At 38.7% G+C, this 26330-nt stretch overlaps 1 protein-coding gene across 1 annotated transcript in view; it reads left to right on the plus strand.

Annotated features, from left to right (window-relative positions):
* The window catches only part of METTL15 (methyltransferase 15, mitochondrial 12S rRNA N4-cytidine), an 86115-nt gene that overhangs the window by 38103 nt on the left and 21682 nt on the right, over window positions 1-26330 (plus strand). The gene's annotated exons all lie outside the window — the stretch shown is intronic.

Consider the following 26330-nt stretch of genomic DNA (forward strand, 5'->3'; position numbering starts at 1 on the left):
TTTTCAGAAAGTCAAATTTTCAGATCTGACCAAGAAGAAAAATACGTAGCTACAAAATTAATTAATATGTACTAATCAAGACTTAAGAAATTTACGTAAGGTAGTAAGGAGAGAATACTTACTGTCAGGTTGAAAACATTATTTCAAAAGAGCTTTAACATGAAGAAAAGTATTTCCAATAAGAAATCTGGAAGAGGCAGATAAAAAAACACCTGGTTGTTCAGTCATGTTTTCCCACGTGAAAAGAAGTTCTGAGGCAGCAGTAATATTTAATGTATGCAGAAACTGTTCCTCAAGTTTTCTAAGATAAAAACCTGAACTGTGCATTCCTTTCTTCAAGTGTGTTTGGCATAGACCCAATGGGAGAAATGCAAGCATGAGTCAGGACAGCATAGCTAAGTTTCTAGCCATCCTGCTCTGTAAGACCACTTACACATATTTCTCTAAATTTTCAGTTCTTCTTGGGCTGAAGTGCCATGCAATGTGTACTTAAAAATTTGTGGAATTCCTCTATCCACTGTTACTTTTCCAGATGATTCTTTTTGACAGAATGCTATGGAGAATATTGCCAAGGAAAGTCTGTTTTCTTTTAAACTAAACCTGCAAACATATTCTGCCAAATGTCATGGGATTTGTAAGGTCTTCTGTTTTTTGTGTCATAGAAAGAAACCAGTCTTTTGGAAACATTCTCATAATGTAACACAACAGTGAACAGTCCTCTGACTCCATATAAGTTTATCTGAAAGTATCCGACGCACACCTGGATGTGCAAAGTTTATTTTCCAGAAGGATGAAGAGATTTTTCAAGTGATGGGTGCTCTTCTGCCAGTAATTGACATCAATAATTTTCTGCTTGCTTAGAAAAGATGAACTTTGTATAGCAGTTGGTGTAACTTATTATGGCTTAATAGACAAAGGAGGTCTTCTAGGAGAACTCCTAGGAGTTCTTATTTTTGATAGTGGTGTCTACCTTTATGGATGCAAGTTATCCTTAGAATGAAGTGGATTCATAAACAATACAGCATTGGTGAAAAGTCTTAATCATTGAAGGATGACTGCATGTCACCTGGATGTGTATTGTAGAATACAGAGCTGTATTCTTATTTGCTCTGGTGTTTTCCCTCATTTTCTGTCTTTCCCATTAGAAAGAACAGGTGAGTCCTTTTTCATAAGGTAAATATTATATTTTCTTATAATATTTTGTGTTAAAATTTATGGCAAAAGGATATTCTGTATGTGCTAATTATTAATGTGCTTTCTCTGGAAAGTCAGTTGCATAAACCATTGTCAAATTAAAAGGAGAAAGGAGGTATAAGGATGTAATTTATAAACAGGTAAAGTAGTGTTTGCTTATAAATCAGTTGAGTGTAAGGGATTTACTTCTGAGATATGGAACTTTTATAAATGGATTTTTTTCAGTATTCATTAAAAGACAGTTGGTCTAACATTATGGGATTTTATTATCTATCTTCTGCACTGTGTTAGAAATAAACCTTGTATCAGTTCAGTTCAAATCTGTGTGGGCATCAAATGCTCAGGGAATTCATCCAGTTGACATCTGTATCTGGTCAGGTCTGTTCTCAGATTAAATAGTTGCCTTGCTCACCAGGGAGCCACAGAAATAGTTGTGCTATCTTAAAAAATGGCAATGGCAGCATGCAGTAGCATCTAAGGGAAATGTAGGGTTATCCCTTCTGTAAGAAGCAGAGCCTTCGATGTACCTCACTGAATAACTGCAACACACAAGTATAAACATCCTCCACTTTTTTCTGTTCTAGTATTGCTGTTTAGGGAGAGGTTATTTGACTTGCTGAAGTGGTTAATTTGCTTTGGAGGTGACAGCACAAAGTTGGGGAGGAGGCTGTTGTGTAACCATAACCAGTAAAATCTGATTCCCACTGTCTGAAACTGTGAATGCAATGGGCACACTTGAACTGTATTTTCTGTTGCCATTTTTTCCCTACTTATACCAGAATAATGCATATGTTAATTGTTATTGCTTATCCTGGTTAGATGAAAATAATATTAGCAAAATCATATAGTTCTGATTGTTGTTCACTATGTGCCTTTCTTTGTTGATGTCATCTTGGATTTCAGTAAAATTTTTGATACCGTCTCTTACTGTATTCTGGACAAAATGCCCATTCCACAGCTGGATGAACACATCATCATGCAGTGTGTGAGCTCACAGGTTGGGCGTGAAGAGCTATACATCAGGGTGGTGAAAGTCAACAGAGGGGTTCCACAGGGCTCCATCGTCGGTCCTGTGGTCTTCAGCATCTTGGTAAAGGGCTTGGGTGCAGGACTTGACAAACTTGGAAGGAGCTGATGATTCCCTGGAAGGTAGAGAGGCTCTGCAAAGAAATCTGGACAAATTCAATGGCTGGGCTATCACCAGTCATATGAAGTTTAATAAGGGTAGTGTGAGAGACTGAAATGTTCATGGTGAAGGAGTCAAAACAATCAGCCATTTGTGGAGGCAGTAGGTGCTGTGCTGGTGGACGTGCATGGTAACAGACCAGATGCAGAGGGCATGAGCACTAGGGGATGACCATGACACACTCACCTTTGTTTATCAAGAATCTAGGTTGTGAGTCCCGTAAGGGAAGAGGGCAATAAGAAGAAACTGCAAGACCAAATACTGCTTTTTTATCATGGCAACATCCCTTACACAGATAGTCCTTAGGTCGACTAATAGACATAAAATTGTAACAACAGAGTCTTGGTGGTGGATCCAAAAAGTGGTGACCCTTTCCTTTCCTTTCCTTTCCTTTCCTTTCCTTTCCTTTCCTTTCCTTTCCTTTCCTTTCCTTTCCTTTCCTTTCCTTTCCTTTCCTTTCCTTTCCTTTCCTTTCCTTTCCTTTCCTTTCCTTTCCTTTCCTTTCCTTTCCTTTCCTTTCCTTTCCTTTCCTTTCCTTTCCTTTCCTTTCCTTTCCTTTCCTTTCCTTTCCTTTCCTTTCCTTTCCTTTCCTTTCCTTTCCTTTCCTTTCCTTTCCTTTCCTTTCCTTATTTTAAGTGTTATTTTTATGCTTTTATATTATTGTAAATAGTAATAACTAAAATGGCTACATACCTTCTTTTGACTGCAGCCAAATTTTTATAAAATACTATATATATGTTTTATGTATATATATAAACACTGGTCATGCAATGTCATTTCACTGTAATCCACCCCAAACGATCACAGAATCACATTTTAATTCTAGGTTGGAAAAGACCTTTGAGATCATCAATTCCAACCAACATCACTTTATTAACTAAACTATGACAACTGGGTGCCACATCCAGTCTTTTTTTAAACATCTCCAGGGATGGTGACTCCACCACCTCCCTGGGCAGCCCATTCCAGTGCCCAATCTCTCTTTCAGTGAAGAATCTTTTCATAATGTTCAGCCTAAACTTCCCTTGGCAGAGCTTAAGACTGTGTCCTCTCGTTCTGTCAGTGGTTGCCTCGGAGAAGAAACTGACCCTCACCTGACTACAAACACCCTTCAGGTGGCTGTAGAGTGATAAGGTCACCTCTGAGTCTCCTTTTCTCCAGGCTGAACAACCCCAGCTCCTTCAGTGGCTTTTCACAGGGCTTGTTTTTGAAACCCCTCTCCCACCTTGTTGCCCTTCTCTAGATGTATTCAAGCATTTCAGTGTCCTTCCTAAACTGAGGGGACAGAACTGGACTCAGCACTCGAGGTGCAGCCTCACCAGTGCTGAGTACAGGGGAAGAGTCACCTCCCTGCTCCTGCTGGCCACACCAATCCTGATACAGACCAGGGGCTATTGGCCATTGGCCTTGTTGGCCACCAGGGCACACTGCTGGCTCATGTTCAGCCAGCTGCTGACCAGTACCCCCAGGTCCCTTTCTGCCTGGGCACTGTCCAGTCACTCTGTCCCCAGCCTAGTGTTGCAGAGGGTTGTTGTGGCCAACATGCAGGACTTGGAACTTGGACTTCTTACTCAGGTTGTTGGGCTTGTCCCGTCTGTCCAGCCTGTCCAGGTCCCTTTGCAGAGCCCTCCTACCTTCCAACAGATTGGCACTCATTCCCAGCTTTGTGTCATCTGCAAATTTAGTGATGAAGGACTCAACTCCATCACCCAGATCATCAATAAAGATATTGAACAGGACTGGCCCCAGCACAGACTCCTGATGGACACCACTGGTGACTGACCCCAGCTGGATGCAGCACCATTCACCACCACTCTCTGGGCTGGCCATCCAGCCAGTTCTGATCCCAGCAAAGAGTGCTCCTGTCCAAGCTGTGGGCTGCCAGCTTTTCCAGGAGGATGGAAGACATCTTCCTTTGACACTGTGGGAGACAGTGCCAAAGGCCTTGCTGAAGTCAAAATAGACAACATCCACAGCCTTTCCTGCATCCACTGGGGGTCACCAGGTCATAAAAGGAGATCAGGCTGGTCTGTCCCCTCCTAAATCCATGCTGGACAAGAGGCTGGAGAGCAGCACTGAAGAAAGGGATGTAGGGGCCCTGCTTGATGGCAAGTTGACTTGTTGAAGATGGCAAGCTCAAGACCTGTGTACCCCCATGATCAAGAAACCAAGCAAAGGTGGCAGGAGAGCTGCATGGATGAGCAGGGAGTAGTAAAATCTCAAATAAAAGAGAAATGTATGGGATGTGGAAAAGGGACAGACCACATAGCAGGACTATATGAACATTATTAGGGTATGCATAAATGAGACAAAGAAGGCCAAGGCCCAATTGGAATTGAATCTGGCAAGGGATATCAAGGACAACAAGAAGTTCTTTTGCAAGTGCATTAGCAGGAAAATGAAAATTAGGAAAAATGGGAGGCCACTGCTGAATCAGATGGGTATAAAAAGACATAGAAAAGCAAGAAGTACTGAATGTGTTTTGGGCATTAGTTTGAACTGCTGAGAATGTCCCTCAGGAGTCCCAAACCTCAGAGGTAAGAGAGGAAGGCTGGAGAAAGGAAAACTTCCCCTTGGTCATAGGGATTTGGGTTAGAGACAAGTTAGACTAACTTAACACCAATAAATCCATGTGCCCTGATGGGATGCACCCATGGGTGCTGAGGGAGCTTGCAGATGTTTCTCTGTTACTCTCTGTCATCTTTGAACATGGAGAATGGGAGGCGTGCCCGATGACTGGAGGAAGGGCAGTGTTACTCCCAGATTCAAAAATGGCAAAAAGAATTTGGGAGACTCTGTGGAAAGGTGATCAGATAATTTCTGAGACCATCACAAAGCATGCAGAAGAAAAGAAGTTCATCAGGATTAGTAAGTATGGTTTCACAGAGGGGAAATCATGCTTGACCAATCTGATAGCCTTTTATGATGGCATGCCACATTGGGTCAGTGGGAGGAGAGCAGAGATGTTGTCTGCCTCAACTTCAGCAAGGCTTTTGACACTTTCCCCTGCCATCCTCGTAGTTGAGGAAACGTGGGTTAGAGGAATGCACAGTGAGGCAGATCAAGACCTGGCTGAAGGGCAGAGCTCAGGGGGTCGTGATCGGTGGAGCAGAATCCAGTTGGAGCCTGTACTCAGCAGAGTTCCCCAGGGATCAGTTCTGGGTCCAGCCAGCCTGTTCATCAATGGCCTGATAATTGTTTATCAATGGATAAACAGTCCAGGGATTGTTTATCAATCCCTGGATGAAGGGATAGAATCACCTTAAACAAGTTTGCTGATGATACAGAACGGGGGGGAGTGGCTGATACACCTGAAGGCTGTGCTCCATTCAGGGGGACCTCGATGGGCTGGAGAGTTGGGCAGAGAGAAGCCTAATGAAGCAAGTGTAGGGGTCTGGAGCAGCTGTTGTGAGGAAAGACTGTGGGAGCTGGGCCTGTTAAGTCTAGGGAAGACTGGAAGGTGATCTCATCAATGCATATAGATAATGCAGGTGTGAAGAGAGTGCTGCCAGATCTTTCAGTGGTGCCCAGTGACCAGGCAAGGAGCAATGGCCATAAACTAAACCACAGAAAGTTCCACCTCAACATGAGGAAGAACTTCTTTATGTTAAGGGTGGCAGAGCACTGCAACAGGCTGCCCAGGGAAGTTATGGAGTCTCCTTCTGGAGACATCCAAAATATGCATGAACGAGCTCCTGTGACACCTACTTCAGGTAGCCCTGTCTTGGCATGTGGGTTAGATTGGATGATCTTCAGAGGTCCCTCCAACCCTCACGATTCTGTGATTCTGTGAAATATGCCCAAAGTTATTGTGGCAAGAGGAGATAAATATGGCTAAATTAAGGGATTTTTCTATATTCAGAACTTATAAATTAATTCCTCCGTGTATTTAACTGAAAGATGGTAGTAAGTCTAGAGGAGAAAACAGAGGAAAATACATTTGATGTTTATATTTTAAATGTGTCTCTATGTTTTGGTAGCAATTTTGTCAGAACTGAAATCTCAAGAGGGTAGAGTTCCAGCTGCAGCTCTCACATTCATTTAGTGTTTCTGTTTATTATTTTTTATTTTTAAAAATATGTAGTGCTGCTTTAATGAGGAGAAAATGGGTCAGGGTCTGTTAGATATTCAGTGTGTGGGTGGGAATCCTTTGACGTGCTTTCTGGGGAAGCCACTAACTTGGGAATTGCTGCTGAGAATCCAGGAGAGCAAGATAAAATTCAGTCAGTAGCAATATATATTACAAGTAAACCCTTTCACGCCCACTGAAAGGAAGAGGCTAGAGAGGTGGCTGAAATCTGGCAATTTACCAGTATAATGGAAAAATTTTAAGTATGAGAAACTCATGCAAAGCCAATGTAGCAGAAAAAATACTTTGTAATTCTCTGAGCAGAGTAAGAAATTGTGCCCCAAAAGCATGGATAAATAGTGTAGAATTCCTCATACAATTTAAATACCATTTTAATATAGTCTTAAAGTGATTTTGAGGTGTGAGAGTGCTTGTGGATTTTGCTTTCAGAGATGCACAAAGTTTGCAGAAAAAATGTGATAGATCAGCTATGCATGGTATACTCTGGGGAAAATAGATTTTTTTCCCTAGTTCTAGGAAAAAGCAGCTTTTTTTTCAGTGTTGATAGGATTTTTTTATGTGCTTATGAATTGTAGCTGATTATTATATATTTGTGCTATTCTTGCTACATATTATTTTTATTTAACTTTTAACTGTAGTGCATAAGAAATACAATTTACCTGCACTCAAGGTAAATTCTCATAATCATTATAATGGTATGTTGACTACATGTAAGTATACTTCGTTACCTATAGGGTTATTTCTTTGTAACAAGTTCTCCATGTATGTCAACATCTGTCTGTCTCTCAAATGCAGGCAACAAAGATAAGTGAGTTACCTTAAATATGAAAAATTCAATTCAGAGTAGTAAAAAGACCCTCAAGTGACATAAATATTAAAATACTACTTCACCGATGCTTATTTTGTTTCCTAAAAGATTTGAGTAGGAAAGCCAAATATCAAAACAGAAAATTCAAAATTGCCCTGACATGGAAAACACATACAAAACAACTTGTTCTGTTCACTTTTTACATTGTTGGATATCTTGTCTCTTTAGTGCTTTAAAATCTATTCAATGGAAAGGCTGTGCATGTCATTGGCTTGTGCAGGCGTACTCTTCTCTGGGTAAAAACTGTCTGGATGGCCAGGTCAAGAGAGTGGTGGTGACTGAAGTTAGATTAGCAGGTGCCTGATTATGAGTGGTGTTCGCCAGGGTTCAGTATTTGGACCTCTTAATATCTTTATAGATGACCTGGACATGGGGGTTGAGCTCACACTCAGTCCGTTAGCAGACAACACCCAGTTGGGTGGGAGTGTTGATCTGCTGGAAGGTAGGGAGATTCTACAAGGGGATTTGGACAGAGTGGGTTGCTGGGCCAAGGGCAGTTGTATGAAGGTCAACAGAATGAATTACTTGGGTCACAACCACTCTCTGCAGTGCTGCAGGGGCACTGGGGCAGAGTGGAAAACTTCCCTGCAGAAAAGGAGCTGGGTGTGCTGTACAGATGAGCCAGCTGTACCCAGATGGCCAAGGAGGACAATGACTGGACAATGAGGCCAATGCTCCTGGCTCCTATCAGAAACTGTGTGTCCAGCAGGACCAGGGAAGTGATTGCCTCCTTGTATTTGGCACTGATAAAGCTGCACCTCAGGTCAATTTTGGGCCCCTCACTACAAGAACGAGATTGAGGTTATGAATCATGTCCAGAGAAGGGAATGGAGCTGGGGAAGGATCTAGAGAGAAAGTCCTATGAGGAGTTGGGAGTGCTCAGACTGGAGAAAAAGACACTCAGAGACTTACTGCTTTCTACAACTCTGAAATGAGATTGTAGACAGGTGAGTGCCAGTCTGTTTTCCCAGGTAATACCCATAGAAAAGTGGAAACAGCCTCAAGTTGCACCAAGAGAAGTTTAGATTGGATATTAGGAAAAATTTTGTCATGGAAAGGGCTGTCAAGCAGTGGAATGGGCTGCCCACAGAGGTGGTGGACTCATCATGCCTGGAGGAATTTAAAGGCTATGTAGATGTTGTACATAGTGACATGGTTTAGTGGTGAACTTGACAGTACTGAGCTAATGGTTGGACTCCATCTCAGAGGTTTTTTCCAACCCAAGTTTGAGCCCAAAATGATTCTGTGATTTGAGCATCAGGCTTCTCTTACACAGCATAATTACAGAAATTTCACTACAACATTATACAGTTTGAAACTGTAATTGAATAATTAGTATGTGCACTTCTTAATTTTCATTTCATTGCAGATGTAATGGATTTTGATTCATTGTGTGGGTTGCAAAATCTTTACCTGTAGACTGTTGTCTAGCAAATTCAAGTTCAGAAAGTGTTTCTACCATTTTGTGTTGGGATGACTACAGACCATTTCCTATATTAATGTAGTTTACATTTCATGTACTGGTTACATAATAGACAGGTCCTCATTTGCACTTACAAGAACTTAAAGGGTGCAGTTGCCTGTCTCAAACACTGTCAGAACCACAGAAGGAACTTGCCATAAGGAAAGCCAGCACAGCAGGAACTTGAGATAAGCACAGAAGGGAGGAATTTGTGACAGGAAGGTGCAAATTCCAGGCCTGGCAGAGGTGAGATCTGGTTAGCACATCCTGGTTAACGCATCCACACAAAAATTCCCACCATGGCAAACTGGGAAAGGAAGCAACTTGATCACCAGTCAACCAAGATCACCTCAAGTTATGGGACAAATGGCATCTGTGGCCACCAGTGACCACCAAAGCACCCCCAGACTCATTTCTGTGGGTTCCATCAGAGGACTGCATGATGCTCGGTGTTAAAACTACTCCACAAGGGAGGTGCTTGGACATTCCCACCTAAACCTGAACACATATAAACATGTTAAACTCTGTTTCATGGGCTTCCCCCACAGTGACAGATCAAAACAGGGGCCATCACTTCAACCAACACACATTTGAAATGCAACAATTGAGTCTTTTAACTAGAGCCACAGTGATTTCCTTCCTTCCTTCCTTCCTGGAATCCTTCCTTCCTGGAATTCTTCCTGGAATCCTTCCTTCCTGGAATCCTTCCTGGAATCCTTCCTTCCTTCCTGGAATCCTTCCTTCCTGGAATCCTTCCTGGAATCCTTCCTTCCTTCCTGGAATCCTTCCTTCCTTCCTTCCTTCCTTCCTGGAATCCTTCCTTCCTTCCTTCCTTCCTTCCTTCCTTCCTTCCTTCCTTCCTTCCTTCCTTCCTTCCTTCCTTCCTTCCTTCCTTCTTTCCTTCCTTCCTTCCTTCCTTCCTGGAATCCTTCCTGGAATCCTTCCTGGAATCCTTCCTGGAATCCTTCCTTCCTGGAATCCTTCCTTCCTGGAATCCTTCCTTCCGGCTTTGTACTTTTATATAATTTTATTACAGTAGATAAAAATAGCCAAAATGGCTACATACCTCCTTTCCATTGCAACCAAATAGTTCTAAAATAAACCCTGCATCCATCCATCCATCTATCTATCTATCTATCTATCTATCTATCTATCTATCTATCTATCTATCTCTAAACACCATTCAGTGTAATTTCCCTCTCATCTGCCCCAGAGTATCTTTTAGCAAGAACCTTAATTACCCCATCTCAGTGGTGGCTTGTAACAGCACTGTTTACATCTAGAAGTAGTGAAGTGTCTTTCAAGACAGAATACTGCCTTTATATACACAATAGTGTTAGTTTCAAGGGATGTAGTTACACTGACATTCTCACTAAAGCTTTTCTATAGCAGTAGATACATTTCAACAAGGATTAAATGCTGATCAGTTCTTCAAGAGTCATTGTATTTACGATATTCTATTGATATTTTTAATGATTTAAATATTTAATTTTGAAAAAAAAAACCCTGATGGTTATATAATTATTTTTTTTTAAATTTCATGTCATAAAACTGGGGTTTTGTTTTCATGCATAACATCCCATAGGCCAGTCCTAGATTGAATACAATTTACAGTCAAATGAGTCAGGACGTCCCTTTTACAAGTTACTGATTTAGGCAAACAAAGTGATGTAATTTTGATCCGAGTGCTCTTGAATAAGCTGCTTAATCATATTACTTCAGCAGGAAAATCTTAGAAGAGGTATGTTTTACATTAAGTGAAGTTCAGAGTTTTGTGGCTAACTGGTGTTTATCAGTTTTGAATTTAGTTTTGGTTTAGGCAGTTTATCTTACATTACATCCTGGTTCCAGCCAGCATGGTTAACTTTGGCAGTAGCCAGGAGGGGCTTGGCCAGGACCTGGATGTTCTTCTTCTGTACCACCCCACATGATGAGCAGGGGGTGGAGAGGGAAGGGCTCTCCTGCAGTTGTGCTGGGCGTGGGTGGGTGGCTGGGATAGCACCGAGTTCCACGTGGTGAGCCCTTGTGTGTGAATCGTTCGCCTCCCTTGTACGCTCTGGTATTAATTTTGCTGCCATTACTGTTTGTTTTCTTATTTCATTTGCTGTTTCCAGTAAATTGTTTTTATCTTAATCTGTGATCTTTATCTTTTGTACCTCCAGTTCTCCTTTCTATCCCACTGCAGGGGGAGCGGGTGACAGAAGGGGAAGTAAGCAAGCAGTGCATGATTTGGAACACTAAACCGGGGAGTGTCATTCCCAAAATCAAAAACATTCCCATAGGAAGAGATCTTAGGATGTCATCTAGTCCAGCCTCCTGCATCAGACATATCAGGCGGTCAGCATGATCCTTCTACTCATGTTATCTGAATTATCTTAGACAATTTTAGACATCCTTAGACAATAAAAGTGTAGGTTAAGCAGCTTAATTCCTTTTGGGCTGCAGAAGCTACACCTTTTAAACCACAGATGTAGATCAAGAAACAAAGAAACACTCAGTAGGATGTTAGTTTTCTTCCATCACAGTTTTTCATCAGTGTTTCTAGGAATACTCTAAAGTGCTAACTCCTTACAGAATGAGAGGATCATCAATTAAGTTGATAGAGAGGGGTAAGAAGCTTCTGAAATAATTTCAAACAAATGCAAACCCCTCTGTGTATTGATTAAGGAGATGGAGCTGAATGTAGGTGATTTGAATCCCTTTTTAATACAAATGTGCAAGTCCTTAATTTATCTTTAAGGACCTGTTTGCTCAACTTAATGGAATGCAGTATGAAGTGTTGCTTTAATCAGTAGTGGTTTCAGATATGTTCATTATATTCTTATTCTTTTAAAAATTAATCTATATCAATGTAGTATAAAAGTGCTCAGAATATCTTTACTGTTACAGCTTTTAAATGAAGAGTATTTTTAAGAACAGTTCTTTGAAGCTTAATTTGGGTTGCAGAATTTTTCTAAAATGAAAAAACTTTCAATACCCATCAAGTAAATAATTATCATACTGAAATAATCTTTGAACTTTTTAGATCTGTAAAGGAGACATCAGCTTTTACTTTCACCCAATTCTTCTTCATGGTTTTGATGAGAAAGTTTCTTACAGGCGTTTAGATGACTTAAGGACTTCTATATTGTTTTTGTAACTGTCTCATTACTAAACTGCATGTAAATGACTGTAGAACGTAAATTCTAATTTTTAACATTTTATAATGTATGTTTCAAAAATATTTAGAAATATATTTTTTAAACAGTTGAAGCACTTTTTTTCTGCAGATGAACAGTTGAGTTCTGGGTATATTTTCATTACTGTAACAAGAATTTATGGGTTTTTTTTATAAAAATAATCATTGTTTCATAAAGGTTACTCATACAATACTGCTTTTGTATTTTCTAAAATTTAGTGTTTCATAATAGCAAAACTCCTTCAGATGAGAAGGAGGAGGGGAAGATAATAATTTCTAATCAGAAGGTTTTTGTACCGTGTAGCTGGTTGACTGCAGATCTTTTTGTCTTGATAAGAAGATAGTATTTTCATATTCCTAGCAAGTTTGTACCAGGCTGTATATTTAGCTCATTTTTGCTCACGTTTACAATAGGAGGCATTAAGGCACTCTGCAGAAATCAAGAGGATATAAACAGTATTAAAATACTCCTTGTATCAAACAATACGGATGAAAGTTTATTTCATCAGTAAATAGATGGTAATTGTTGAGGAGAGAAGGCACCAGTGGTTTCCTGTGAAGATGGAAATGATATAAATGTATAGACAAAAAGATGCTTCCCACTGACTAAGAGAAGGTCAAGACTTGTTGGTACTTAAGATAAACATATAATTTGCTAACTGGCTAAATTAAAAATAAAAGCTGATAGTCTCTGATTCATAATCTTATTTCTTCTAGTTTGATAAAAAAACCCAGATAACTATATTTGTAAACATTTTTGTATCAGAACTGAGTTTCATACTTAACTATGAAATATAAAAATGTACACAGAAATTCAGATTATTTTTCTGATTGAGTCATCGGGCTTTAGATACTGTTATTCTTAGCTGCATTAGGATTATGCATATAGGTGACACAGCCCATAAAAATGAATTACTTTGACTACATGATTCTATTTTTTTTCTTGTCATTATAATAAACATAATTTGCATTTTAATTTGATTTTAGTCTTTGTGACTCAGCTGTGCCAAGTATTGTACAGAATATTGAAAGGACTGAAAGTAAAATCAGTCAGTTAATTGCTGCTTTGTGTTTGGATGCCTGAAAAATACATCAGCTTAGATTGATCAAGAAGCAAAGATTTGGATAGAGAGATTTCAGAGGATTTCTGTGTAAAATCTCAGTGCAGAAAACACGTGACTTTGAATGGAAGTTACCTGTGGCCTTGTCACCACTGAATGGTGCAAATGTTTGAGACCAATATTGACTACTAAGGGGTCTTGACACACACAGATTTATAAGAAATAATACAAGTGTCATATCCCAACAGCACAGACAATCTATATTACTGACACTGTTTATACTGTCACCCTTACTGTGGTCATGAGGTTGGTCTTCGTCATTAGAGACTGGTGCAACTTAAATATTGAAATATAAATTAGAAAAATAGAACCAAATTCTTTCTGATAATGATATCCTGATTGGCCATTCATCTTCAAGAAAATCTATGCCACCTGCCTGGCTGTGAAAGGAAAGAGGGAAATAAGGAGCACTCCTTTCCCCCAAGTTTTCTCTGGGAAAGCACCTTTATTTTTTTTTTTCTTTTCCTGAAAACCAGTGACTTTGCCCCTCGAAAAAAACTAGGAAGTACTTCTGCAAACTGATATAACCCCCAAGTTTTCTGTGTCAGGGCAGGTTTAATGCCCTTCTGCATTGTCACTGCTCACCCTTTTGGATGACTGGTTATATTATTATTTTATCTTCTATCAGTTTAAAGTAGTAATTTATATTACCTCCTTTATGCCTACTGGCTCTTCCTAATGAACAAAGTGATTAGCAGCAAAAGACAAGGCAAAACATCTCATTCACTGGGCTGTTAGAATGAGTTTTGGTTCCTTGCAATACAGTCTAGACTAAGGCTGGAGTGATGTGTGACATCCAGCATGTAAGTGGATTCAACCCATCCTGCAGTCTGCCTTTAAGTGGGTGTTAGCACCTAGGGAGTACAATATTAAGATAGGACCTTCTGGCATTTAGTAGTGTTTAAGCCAAAAACTGATAATGCATGAAATTATGCTAGTATGTTTTCATATTGTAAAAATAAATAACTGAAATTAATTTTCTATATGTAAGTAAAAATTATATGTAACGACAGAATTGAATGTGTAGTTTGTTACTTTTCCAGCTAGCAGGACCAAAAGTGTGTGCACATTTTGAATCATCAGTACTGTCACTTTGTTACACTTTATGCTGCAGCAAAGCTTATTTCACTTAGAGTAAACTGACCATCTTGGATTCTGCTTCAAGTGTATAAAGGGCAATTTTACTTCAAGCTAACAAAATTTGGGTATGTAAGGTGAAATTTTCTTATGCAGCAATGTATGTCCTTCAGGCTAATCTATTATATGTGTCAATACCAGTAACTACGGAAAGGCTGAATACAAAGATTAATGCTAGTGTGCTATTTTTATCATGGTAATGATGGGGAATCCCACAAATACGTTTACTTTTACAATATGTCTCAGGTAGGATTTTTGTGTTGAGGTATATGACTTCTGTAGTTCAAATGATCTTATTCCTGTCTATAGGGAAAGCATACTGTGCTATGAAAATAATTAGATTTCCCAAAATAAAACACATAATTAAAATACTTTTATTTTTGCCTTCAAAATAACCCATTGTAAACATTCAAATAGATTATCAATAATATTAGCTAAAATGGCTGGTAATAATGAGAAGATACATGAGCGGTCATAAAACCAGATTTAGAGCTGGTTGTAATATTTGCTGTATAGAACAAAGTAGATGAGACTTCTCAGGTCATTCTTGTGGTGTAAAATTTCACAGAATAGGACAGGTTGGAAGGCACCACAGTGGGTCATCTGCCAACCTCCGTGCTCATACAGGGACGTTCCAGAGCACATTGCACAGGATTGTGTCCAGATGGTTCTCAAACATCTTCAGTGGGGACACTCCACACCCTCTCTGGACAATCTGTTCCAGGGCATGGCCACCTGCACAGCAAAGTTCTTACTCGTGTTCTGGTGGAACCTGCTGTGCATCAGTTTCTGCTCGTTGCTTTGTGGCCTATTGCTTGACGTCACCAAGCAGAGCCTGGTCCATCCTCTGACACGTCCCTTCAAATGCTGACACGTCGACAGGGTCCCCTCTCAGTCATCTCTTCCGGAGCTGAACAGACCCAGCTCCCTCAGCCCATCCTCATAAGAGCTGCTCCAGTCCCTTTCCCATCTTTGTTATTGACCCTGGATCTGCTCCAGGAGCTCCTGGTCTCTCTCGTGCCGAGGAGCCCAGAGCAGGACACAGCACTCCAGACGTGCCTGTCCAGGGCTGAGCAGAGGGGCAGGAGCACCAACCTCGACCTGCTGGCAATGTTCTCCCTAGTGCACCGCAGGATCCCATTGGCCTTCTTGTCCACAGGGCACACTGCTGGCTCACGGGCAGCGTGGCACGCAGCAGGACCCCAGTTCACTCTCCACAAAGCTGCTTTCCAGCGGGTCGGTCCTCAGCCCGTGCTGCTACATGGGGCTATTCCTGCCCAGGTGCAGGACCCTGCATTTCCCTTTGCTGAATGTGAGACCGTTCTCTGTCCATCTCTGCAACCTGTCAAGGTGCCTCTGCAGGGATCCACAGCACTCTGGGGTGCTGGCCATTTCTCCCATCTTTGTGTCATCAGCAAACTTGCTGAGGCAGCATCTGCCCCTCTGTCCAAGTCATTGATGAGTCAGTTAAACAGCACTGGGACCAGTATGGAACCCTGGGGGACACCACCAGTGACAAGCCTCCAGCTACACCCTGTGCCCCTGATTAGAGTTCTCTGGGATCTGCTGTTCAGCCATTTCTCAATCCACTGAAATGTCTGCTTGTCCAGTCCACACTCTCCACGTTTGTCTCTGAGGATATTGTGAGAGAATGTTGAAAGCTTTGCTCAAGTCGAGGTAGACAATATCCACTGCTTATTTCCATCTTGCTGTTCCCAGGTATCTGGACTACTATGGGTTTATGGGGAATTCAGCAGAATAGAGCTGTAGACATGAAAGGCACTGTTTTTCTTGGTCCCATCTGTTTCTTTGTTTTGCATGGTCACATACTTGATGGACAGGGCACCAAAACTATGTCTGAAGGAAACCTTGAATTCTGTTTCCTTGGATATTTTGCAGATAAAAAATGAACTGGAAAAGAAATCTCTGTAGGCTTTTGATGTTAATTTGATGTCTTTTTTCGTAGCTCTTCAGTTGAGATACTAGTTTATTATAAATTCAGATTTATTGTAGCAAGAATTATGAATTTAAAATGTTACTGAATTTTAAAAACTTGAAATTCATTACTCCTTTTGTGCAATGACTTCATGGCTCAAAACAAGAACTGCTTCTCATTGTATAATCAGGGGAATTTCTTGCTTTCAAAGGAATATGTTTCCATTTTTAATTATCATAATTAATAAGATATTAAACATTGAAAAATAGAAGTGTGCAGAACTAAAAATGTCTTGTTCTCCCCTATCTCTAACCATTGCTGCAGGAAGAAATGTCAGTATTTAGGTTCCAGTCTGGAAGCTTCTTAATGATTTGGTGTTGCACATTTAATAGAAATAGATAAATATATAATAAATTATGGTACATAAAATGTTTATGCATTAATTGTGCATTCAGATAAGCAGTGTAAGCCCTTTAATTGCTGAATATTTCTTTGGAGTTTTCAGCTCAAAATTGGATCCCCCTGGGCAGGTCAGACAGGTTTTTGTCTCTGGAAGGAGGCTCTCTTCTCCTGCTAGACTTTCAGGTGCAAGTCACACATTGATTCATTGCACCAATAGCCCTTGAATCCAGCTTTTTTTGCCCATACATTGTTTGTGGCTCTGATGTTGCCTGCCAAAGTAATAGAGGAGAAAACCCAAAAGTTGTATTAAAATGAAATTAAATATACTGTTTACCTGTTATCTATAGAGCCAGATAGAAATGAAGTTGAACTTAAATTCTATTTCTTTTAAAAATATTGGTTGTATTGTGAACTGGCAAACCCTCTAATAATTATGGCTGACCTGGAGCTGTTCGAATATGGCCTTTAAAGGAAAAAAAAAAAAAAAACAAACCAATGGAAAAAAAAACCCTGTACTGTTAAGCAACTTTATGATAAGTTGAAAGTAGTTTTTTCAAACAATAGATTATAAGATTTTTTTTCTTTGAATCATTGGGGGGATTTTTCGAAGATTCCTTTGTGAGAAAGTGAAACAGGGAGTGAATGGCATCTTAGAACTTTGCTTTTTTACTACCTATGGTAAGGTTGGGAAAAAAAGAGTTGTGGATGAAGGCTCAGTGCTACTTAGTAAGCATTGCTGTATTGGGAAGTGAAGCCCCTCTCTAAAAGTGGCATGGAAAATGCCATGTGCTCTTACCTAAGCTAAGAAGGGATTTGATACTTGCATTTTACTTTATTCTAGAATTAAATGATTTAAAGACAAAAGGGAATTATAATTTACTGGTTTAGCTCATAGCCTAAGTCAACAAGGTTCATCTGCAATGCTCAACCCAGTCGCAACTTGTTACAAGTTTAACACATATCTAAAACATTTTCACCTTTGAATATTTTCATCTTAAATGACAATTTCTATAAAAGTTTGTATGAAAAAGAAGGTGCATCCTTTAGCTAGAACCAGAGTGTTCTTATTATTTTGGATTTCTGACGTCTTTCTGCCCCATAATTGACTTTAGGAGGTACTACAGGTGGTTTGGAGGTTGGGTGAGTTAATAATTAATAAGGATTTATGTGGCCTCTCTGTCACTTTTTATTTCCAAATCGTTTGTTAACAAGTCACCGAAGGGCTTAAAATTGGCCAGGACAATATGCAGCAGGAGCCTCTGGTGCAGTTGATGCTGATGAACAAAGAAAATAAATTATAGAAGTGAAAATAAGTATTATTACTTGCACTTAATGCTGTGAAAATGGTCTTCTTGTAAGGAATACAAAGAACCGATTCAAATAAAGATTTTTTTTTGTTGTTGTAATTTTATGTAAAACCTAAACCTTCTTCTTAATGTTTAATGAAATGATTATTCAGTTTATCAAATGTCACTGCATAGTTTTTGCTCAAGTATATTCACTCAAAGGGATGTCAATATTGTGTAACTTTTGGGGGTTTTTTGCTTATTTTTTCTGCTCTTGTTCCTAAGTCACTCTGGAGATTGCCATTACAGCAGGAAGGTGCTTATCTTCAAATATTTCAGGACTAGAAGAGCTTGTCCATTTCTATGACCTACTGAAAGTTTCTTACTAAATGGTAGAGTTTCTTCTGGTCTCTCCCTTTAAGTCTTGTGATCCTTTCAAATAAGAGTAAATCTTTAGTAAACGTTTAAGTAATGGTAGCTATCATCTTCAAAAGAGACAAAACTTTGTTGAATGTGGAACAAGGGGATTTTTTTTTCTTTTTGCCACACTGCCCTTCAGGATGCTTGACTGTATTCAGTTATATGTAGGCAAATCTTGTTTTTTTGAACAAGACTTGTGACAAAATTTCCTTTCTCACTCCAAAATTTTCATCATATATTACCTACACTAATACTTACATAATTTGATTACAAATATAATTGTTGCAGTTGGTGCCACAGTTCACTCCCATTCTTCTACAGGCTCTTACAATTCTTGAATCTTTCCTGCTCAAAATTTAGATGGTGTAGGTAACTTGTAAGTCTGTTGGCAGCCTTTTATAGGGGTGGGATTTAATGTATGTGATCTTTGATCTGCAGTGCTGGAAGCTCTTTGAATTTCCCTTGCTTTGGAAGCTCCATGTAATGGCATATATGTATTAATGTTCTTGAAATAAACACTGGAGAGCCTACAGGTCAAAATGACAATTATCCCTATTCCTACACTATACTGAAGTTAATGTGATTTCTTCAAACTTCTTTTTAGCCTTCTGTGTTGCTTTAAGAGTATTGTCCTTTCCCTTCCCTGTGAATTCAGCCATATTTGCACATCTAAAATTTTATTTTTGTAAAGAAAGGATTATAGGATTACTTAGGTTGGAAAAGACCTCTAAGTCTGGTTCTTAACTCAGCACTGCCAGGTCCACCATGTTCCTGAATTCAAGTATTAAGCATTATGTATTCAAGTAAGTTCCTAAATTCAAATATTCAGCTCCATACATGCACCATAGTTTTGCCCATCATCTGGGTGGCTGAATCACTGAACCATTAAACTTAGTTATACAAGCACAGCCCAAGGTTTCATCTTTTACAGAATGAAAGGGTATTTTGTTTAATCATTGCACTAGAGAAGGAAATGAAAGACAAAGCTTCTTGCTACTTAATGAATTTATTCAAGTGGGACTCAGAAATTCATTGTAATGCAGATTTTTGCAACTTGAATTTTACTGTGCTATCTTTTGGGTAAAGGTACTGTAAATATTTTTAAAATGTCACTTCCACTTAAAATTGCTTACTCTGGTTTTGGCCATATGTTTTGAAAAACAAAAGAAAAATTATATCTGCTTTGTTTTGCCCTCTCAAATCTAAGTAAAAGGATATTATGAGGTAGAAAATACTATTTTCGTACCCTCTGTCACCTTTGTTAACATTTTATTAGACATAAATCATGTAGTTTCAGGCTGCATTGTGGCAGTATGGTTCACTGTGTGTTCTATTTTTATAACTTTATTTAAAACTGACATGTAACTTGCTGTACCTGAAACCCCAAGTGAGCCAGTTATTGGAGTGTAACAAAGTTTTGACGTCAGAACTGCTATTTATTCCACTGGAAACCATTAGCGATGCATTACCCTTTGGCACTCGTGTTTTCAGAAACATGGTTAAATTTTTATGACTGGATCTAGCCAATTAGGATTCTTTCTCAAGATAGAAATAAGGAAGAGATTTTTTTTATAACTTACTGAAGGTAGCTTTCCAGAAACAACATAATAAAAATATAAATTATTGCACTCAAGAGTTCCCAAAACGTTCTATTGAGCCACACCTTGGCTTGCTGTACATGTGTATTTGAGAGCCAGGGGTTAAGCTAGGCTGCCTTGTCAAATGCATGAGCCTTTATTAGAATTTAATGTAATTACAGCTGAGTCATCCTCTGAGGTCAGTCTGGGAGCTTCCGTAGGGTGTTAGAGGGGGCAAGGACTTAAGGTAGAGAGAACCGGGGAGATACAGGAGGCGTGCAGGAAAATCAGGTGGACGGGGCAGGCTTGTCAAAAACAAATGGAGAGCAATTTCATTAGAGGTTTCTGATGCTGCCTTTTCCCTCAAAAAGCTAAACGTAAGCAACACTTAAGAGTGCATATTTGTAGACACTCCATGCAAAGTGGGATGGAGCAGCTACAGGAGAGGGTGCTATAGGATGTGATTCCTGGTTGTTGATTCACTGTCAAGTGTTCTGGCAATAAGAAAAGCCAGTACCTACAAACATAACCTACAACAGATATGTTTTCCTTCTGTGTAATTTTCAGTGATCTTCTCCTGAGGGCTTGGGAATATACACCGTGTATTCAGGCATGAATTTAGAGTTGCCTGTCGAGTTAAGTTACAAAACGCTTGTTTGTACATGTTACTTTACTAGTGTGCTGTAGTTTTGTTTTGGAGGGACTGCTCTTTTATATAAGGTTATTGTTCCCTTCCTGCACTTTATTAATGATTTTGTGTTCTTTTTATCAGTAGCGAAAATACTGCGAGCTTTTGTCATAGGTTGTTTCCTGCAAAAAATGCTTCTCTTTCAGGCTCCGATCTTTACTGTAATAGGGCAGCTTTAATATGTTGCATAAAAAGTTGTGGCTGCAATCTAAATTTAGCAGCTACATCCTAATTTTCCAAGTAAATAGAAGCTGCTTGATCTTAAAGTAACAGCTATCCGCATTTATGTGTAATTTAGTTATGATTTCCAGGTGAACAATGTTTTTTTGAGCAGCCATGAGAGGGAAACTTTTTGGATATTCTGTTTCTAGTTCTTGTATTTCACATGTGTGGAAACTTTGACATCCCTCACTGCTATCTCCTGTAATTTGGATATTTGTTCTAGGTGCAGCACGTCAGAAGCTCTGCTATCTTTCACCAACCTGTTTTAGGGTCCTTACCAAGTTAATGAAGACAAACATTTTCTTTTGCAGAGTAGCGACTGAGAAAATTATTGAAGCATGCCAGGTAGAAAAAAAATAGTTGTGAGGCCTGAGAAAGAAGGGGTTGTTTGAATGGAAAGACCGCCTAGGAGGTGGCAGAATTTGGAGACCATTGAAACAAAAAGGAGAAAAGCTACACTTGATTCTAGAAGGGAGAAAAACTGCAGAAAGGGTTTCCAGTTTCTTTGGGAAAAAACAGGAAGGCAGTTAGAGAGGGAGAAAGGATTTAATTGCCTAGCAATTTCATGAAGGAGACATTAAGTCTTCCAGAAAGTGAGTGGCCTTATTGGTTATTCCTGTGTGCACATTTGTTTTGCATCTGTCTGAATCTCTGTTCAGAACTGTGTAGTCGTTGCCATGACATGAGAAGTTTGTCATATCAAAAAACTCAGTTGTCTTTCTGACTGATCCTTCCAATGTTTTCTTTAAAGAAGTTTTCTGGTGGAGAGACCACTTGTTTGTGCTTTTGAGTTTCATGAAGGAGATGATGAACAGCCTTTACTTCTTAGAATATTCATCTTTTGAAGCTCTTAGCTAGTTGCTCATGGTGCCTTACTGGGAATGTGAATACAAGACTGACTGCTTCTGAAAGATGAAAATCTACTTTAAATCTCAGATTTAAAATTTACACTCTAATGTTAATTCAGCTTTAAAATTATAATTAGATATTTTAGCTGCATTTTCCCGAGTGCTTGCAGATGCTTACGCAGTATTTGGAACAGTAATTTTTGGATATCTGAATAGTGATTGTAGAATTCTTTCTGTTACTACACATGCAAAAACTGAAGAAAAGATGTGTTGGAGAATGTTTTGTAAAAAAAAAAAAATTTAGAGTAATGATTTGTAAAGTTCTGAAGTAACTGTTCAAAAGAAATTTGTATTTAAGCTGTCACAACCTGCAAAAAAATCTAAATAGATACAATGTGGATATCCCTAATAGGCCAGTTTTTTTAAAACCATGAGCTAAGGTTCTTGTATGTTATAATACAGACAATAGTTGCACAGTTTGACTGTAGTTTTCATTCCTGGGGTTTTTTCAGCATTCCGTCATTACTTCACCCCTCTCCTTGTTTCCCACCCCCAAACAGGTGCTTTTGTACAAATGCTAGCTTTTTAGATTGATCTTCTTGTGAATATTAATCTCCTTCAACACACTATATTCCCCTTTATAAGAGAATATCTGTAATTCAGACACCCTGTATTCTCATTGTCACAGGAATGAACAAGTTATGTAACAGAAGAGCAATATATGGCAGTGATGATATGCAGATTAATTGCAGATGGATTGTATTTTCTTAACGTTTGCTATTTCATGAGAAATTAGATTAAAGTAGACATGCAAGACTCACAAGTAATTATTAAAGTCCAGTTTGTGAGGTATTGTACTGGAATGCTCTTTGGGAAGAGCTGAATCATACCCACAGTTCAGTGTTTCAGCCCTCTAGCTTCACTTGTTGGTTGGTGAAACCTAAGTGTAATGAGCTAAATAGGTTGATTTTCATTTGTGCAGAATTGTAAAATTTCAGTGATTTCATATCATTTAAGCGGGATTTATTTGTAATGAACATGGATATATTCAATTTGATCACTGTCAGTGTCAGTATAGTGAAGAAGAAGCCTGGCTCATAACTATTTGTGTTATGCATAGGTAACTCAGTTATAATAGCAAGAAATAAGCATCTTAAATAAAGACAAAATTTGTACCCGTAGGAAGCAGGAGAAGTTTTCTATGCAGTGCTTTCTGAAGTAAACACTTCTTCATTGTTCACAGACCATGGAAATTATTTTGTTGCAAGGATACATATGGGATTGCCTTGATAGTTGTAGAAAAGCAGTGGGGAAGAAGGTGGAGAAGAGCAGGAAATAAATGAACATGCGGAAAATTGGGAAAATACAGCAATTGCAGGGCACAAAGCAAGTCTAGAGAACAAGAGCTATGTGTAAATTCTGATGAGAAAAATCGAGCATCAGAAAAACTCCAAAAAGAAAAGTGGTTCAAATAATTAATAATTGAAGGGAATATTATGAGGCAGATATAAAATGAATGGAAGATATGCAAATATGGAATGTGACTGGCAAAATACAAAGAACAGAAATTAAACAGCAGTTGACCATTCAACAGCAGCAGTTAAAATTTATGGGTAATTCTGTGATAGCCAAAAAATAGCTTATATGAACTTCAGGGTGCATCTTCAGGATATGTAGTTCAAGGTGGATGTATTGAGTGAAAGACAGGTCTTGGTCTTTTGTATAAAGGGGGAATAAAATGAAAATTGTGCATTTTGTCCATCTTCTACTCTCCAAAAGCATATAAGGCATGTCTTAGAGTTGCCATGGGAAGTACTGTAGCTTTGCACCTCTCTGTCCACTTCATCAGAAAATCAATCAGTGAAAATGCTTCTAAGTGTACACTGGTCCCTTCAGACCTGACTGGAAATTACCCACTTTTTTTATTTTGTAACATCTGTGTTCATATGCTCAGCTTCGTGCTAAAATTTTCAATTTCAAAAAGAATATGGGTTCTATATGTTATACCTGTTAGAAAAAAATAAATAACTCATACAATAGTTTAGGTTGGAAAGGAACCTCAAAGATTGTCTGGTTCCAACCCCCCTCCTCCACGGGCAAGGATACCAACTATCTACATCCTTCTTGTAATATAGGTATAATATATATGTAAAATAAATGTCTTTGTTTTATATAAAATGCAGTTAGACAGATACTGGCATTCACAACACTGAAAGATGAAATCTCAAAGATGAGTTTTGTAGCCTCGAGCAGAAAGGTTTTTGTATATCCAAAATCTGAGTAGTTAATGCAGAGTGCCACTTTGCAGTAGACTGAAAAGAACCAGCATTATGATCTCTACGTTTCAGAAGTCCTATTTGGGATACTGCTGACTGCAGGGAAGAGGACTTACCAACTTGAAATATAACTGCAGATTTCCTGATTAAACTTAGCAATGAAACAGCTTCAACCCTGAACTATTTCCAAAAGAAAATTCAAATAAATAAATCATGGATGTTAGAAACAAGGGGTTTAAGTACTGTCAATAAATTGTAAAATTAAACCAGAACCTAATGGACTTTTGAAATTACTAAACACCATTTGCCTTTCCTCTTCCTAGGAGCATTCCATAATAACAGGAATTGCATAAATGGTATGTATGGGTGATTTCTTGTTTATACATAAAGATATCTTCCCAGTGTCTAGCTCAGAGCTGCTTTTCTGCCACTTCAGTCAAGTATTCCTTGACTTGCTGTGGCTTGGCATGCAGAATGGCTGAATACTGATACCTTTTTAATAACTTCTTGCAGAGATAACCGTCAGATCCCCTCCAGCCTTCTTATTCTCAAAGAAAAACAAAACAAAGCACAACTTACAGTGTTCCCATATGACTCATATTTTCTGCCCACTTTTTTGTTGGTCTCTGGATCTCTTTCAGCTTATTGACAACTTGTTTTAAAGCACTTGCTGGAAAATTTGGCGCAGTACTTTATGTGATACCTGATAAGTTCTGTGTTACATTGAATACTTGACTCTTAATTTTGATTATCAGACTTTTGGTAATTACACTGTCAAACTATGCATTTTTTCATAGTGGATGCATCTATAAAGAAGCTATGCCAGACCCTTATTGTGAAGAATGTGATTCTACTCTTTTCTTCATTTCAAACAGACCTTAACCCCTGTTTGTCAGAGTGATCTGCATATTTTGAGAAGACACAAGTGTGGTTTTGACATGAGTTAAGCTTTTACCAGAATTGTTTAGCTCATCTCCTTCTTTTTAAGATGCGTGATGCAGAACAGTTATAATGAAGTGAACATGCCTCTTATCCCCCCATCTAATAGTGTCAGAACTCTGATAATCTTTTTGTCAGTCAGTGTCTTCCATAAGGTGTTAATCTGTGTATCAGATAATTCACTCATTTTATGGTCAAAAGGGCTGTGATGTCAGAACTGCTTTATGTGGAGAAGTCAGCACAAATGCATGAATGTTGTTGAGCAATCTAGACTCACAGTAGAAGATTTCTGGATGATAGTTTCTGGTTTCTTTTTTAAGACAGAACAATAGCTCTGGGATCACTTGAGGATTACTTTTATGAATCAAATGGAGCTATACACTTTGTAACAAATCTAATAACCATACTGTGAATATAACACAAAAGTCATTGGTATTGCAGGTGGTGTGTGGGCATGAAATTTACTGCACCAAGTTCATGGCAGTGCATTGCAGAATGGAACCAAAGGTTTACTTTTCCTGACATGAATGACTTCCAGAGGATAGTTTATTGAATTCTGATTGATTTTATTTGATGTTTTGTTATTGGAAACATAGTGGCTTCTAAAGTTCTTTTAAAGAAGTTTTTTCAAATGGAGTTATACTTGCTCTTATAGTATGCTACCTTAGGGAAGAAATACTCTAGGTAAGGCATTATACTGCTGGAATGAAATTGTAAGGTGCTTCTTTAGCATCTCCCATGGGTGATTTGAAATGTTACCAGAGAGCATTGTAGAAACCCCAGTGGAGCTATCTACACTATTGTGAAGAATTTAATGGATTACCCGTGGTTTTGCATTGGAAAGAGACATTTATTCCAAATAAAAGGTTATTTTTTTCACCTGAAGTGCTGGTATTGGTATTTGTAATGATTTCAGTGGTTCAGCTTGTGTATGGGAGCACAAATATATTTGTGTAGTAACAAAAATGAGACTTTCTTCCAATGAGTTTTTCTACTCAATAAAGAATTCTTTTTTGCTAAAACCTATTGTAGCAAATGGAGAGCAATGAAATTCAGTTTACTGGCACTTCCAAACTATCCATAATAGAACTGAAAAATCAGCTATTTTGAGAATGTGCAAAAATGCTGAGATGTAAACCAGCTTGTGCTTAGAGCCTGATTCTTAAATTTTTCATGTCCTGAGGTAATGACGGGCAATTATTTTATATCCTGCCAAGAACCCAACATCAAAAACTCCTAAGTCATAAATGAGTAGCCTGATATGGAAAATTAGTCTGCTTGTAGTAAATATGTAAATGATTCAGGAGTAACTGCTAAGCTAGCTATGTGACAAAATACAACTAAGAATGAATCTTCCAGGGGTATGTCAAACTCCTCTTGTTTTATAATTTGATTAAATGCACAGTTGCTATAATCTTAATTTCAAGTTTGTCTTGGTAATTCTAGGAAAAAAATTAAAACAGGATTAGCAATCTGTAGTATTTTGGAAGGCTTAAGTAA

The sequence above is a fragment of the Cinclus cinclus genome, chromosome 6 (assembly GCF_963662255.1).
Source record: "Cinclus cinclus chromosome 6, bCinCin1.1, whole genome shotgun sequence".
In the NCBI taxonomy this organism is placed as follows: domain Eukaryota; kingdom Metazoa; phylum Chordata; class Aves; order Passeriformes; family Cinclidae; genus Cinclus; species Cinclus cinclus.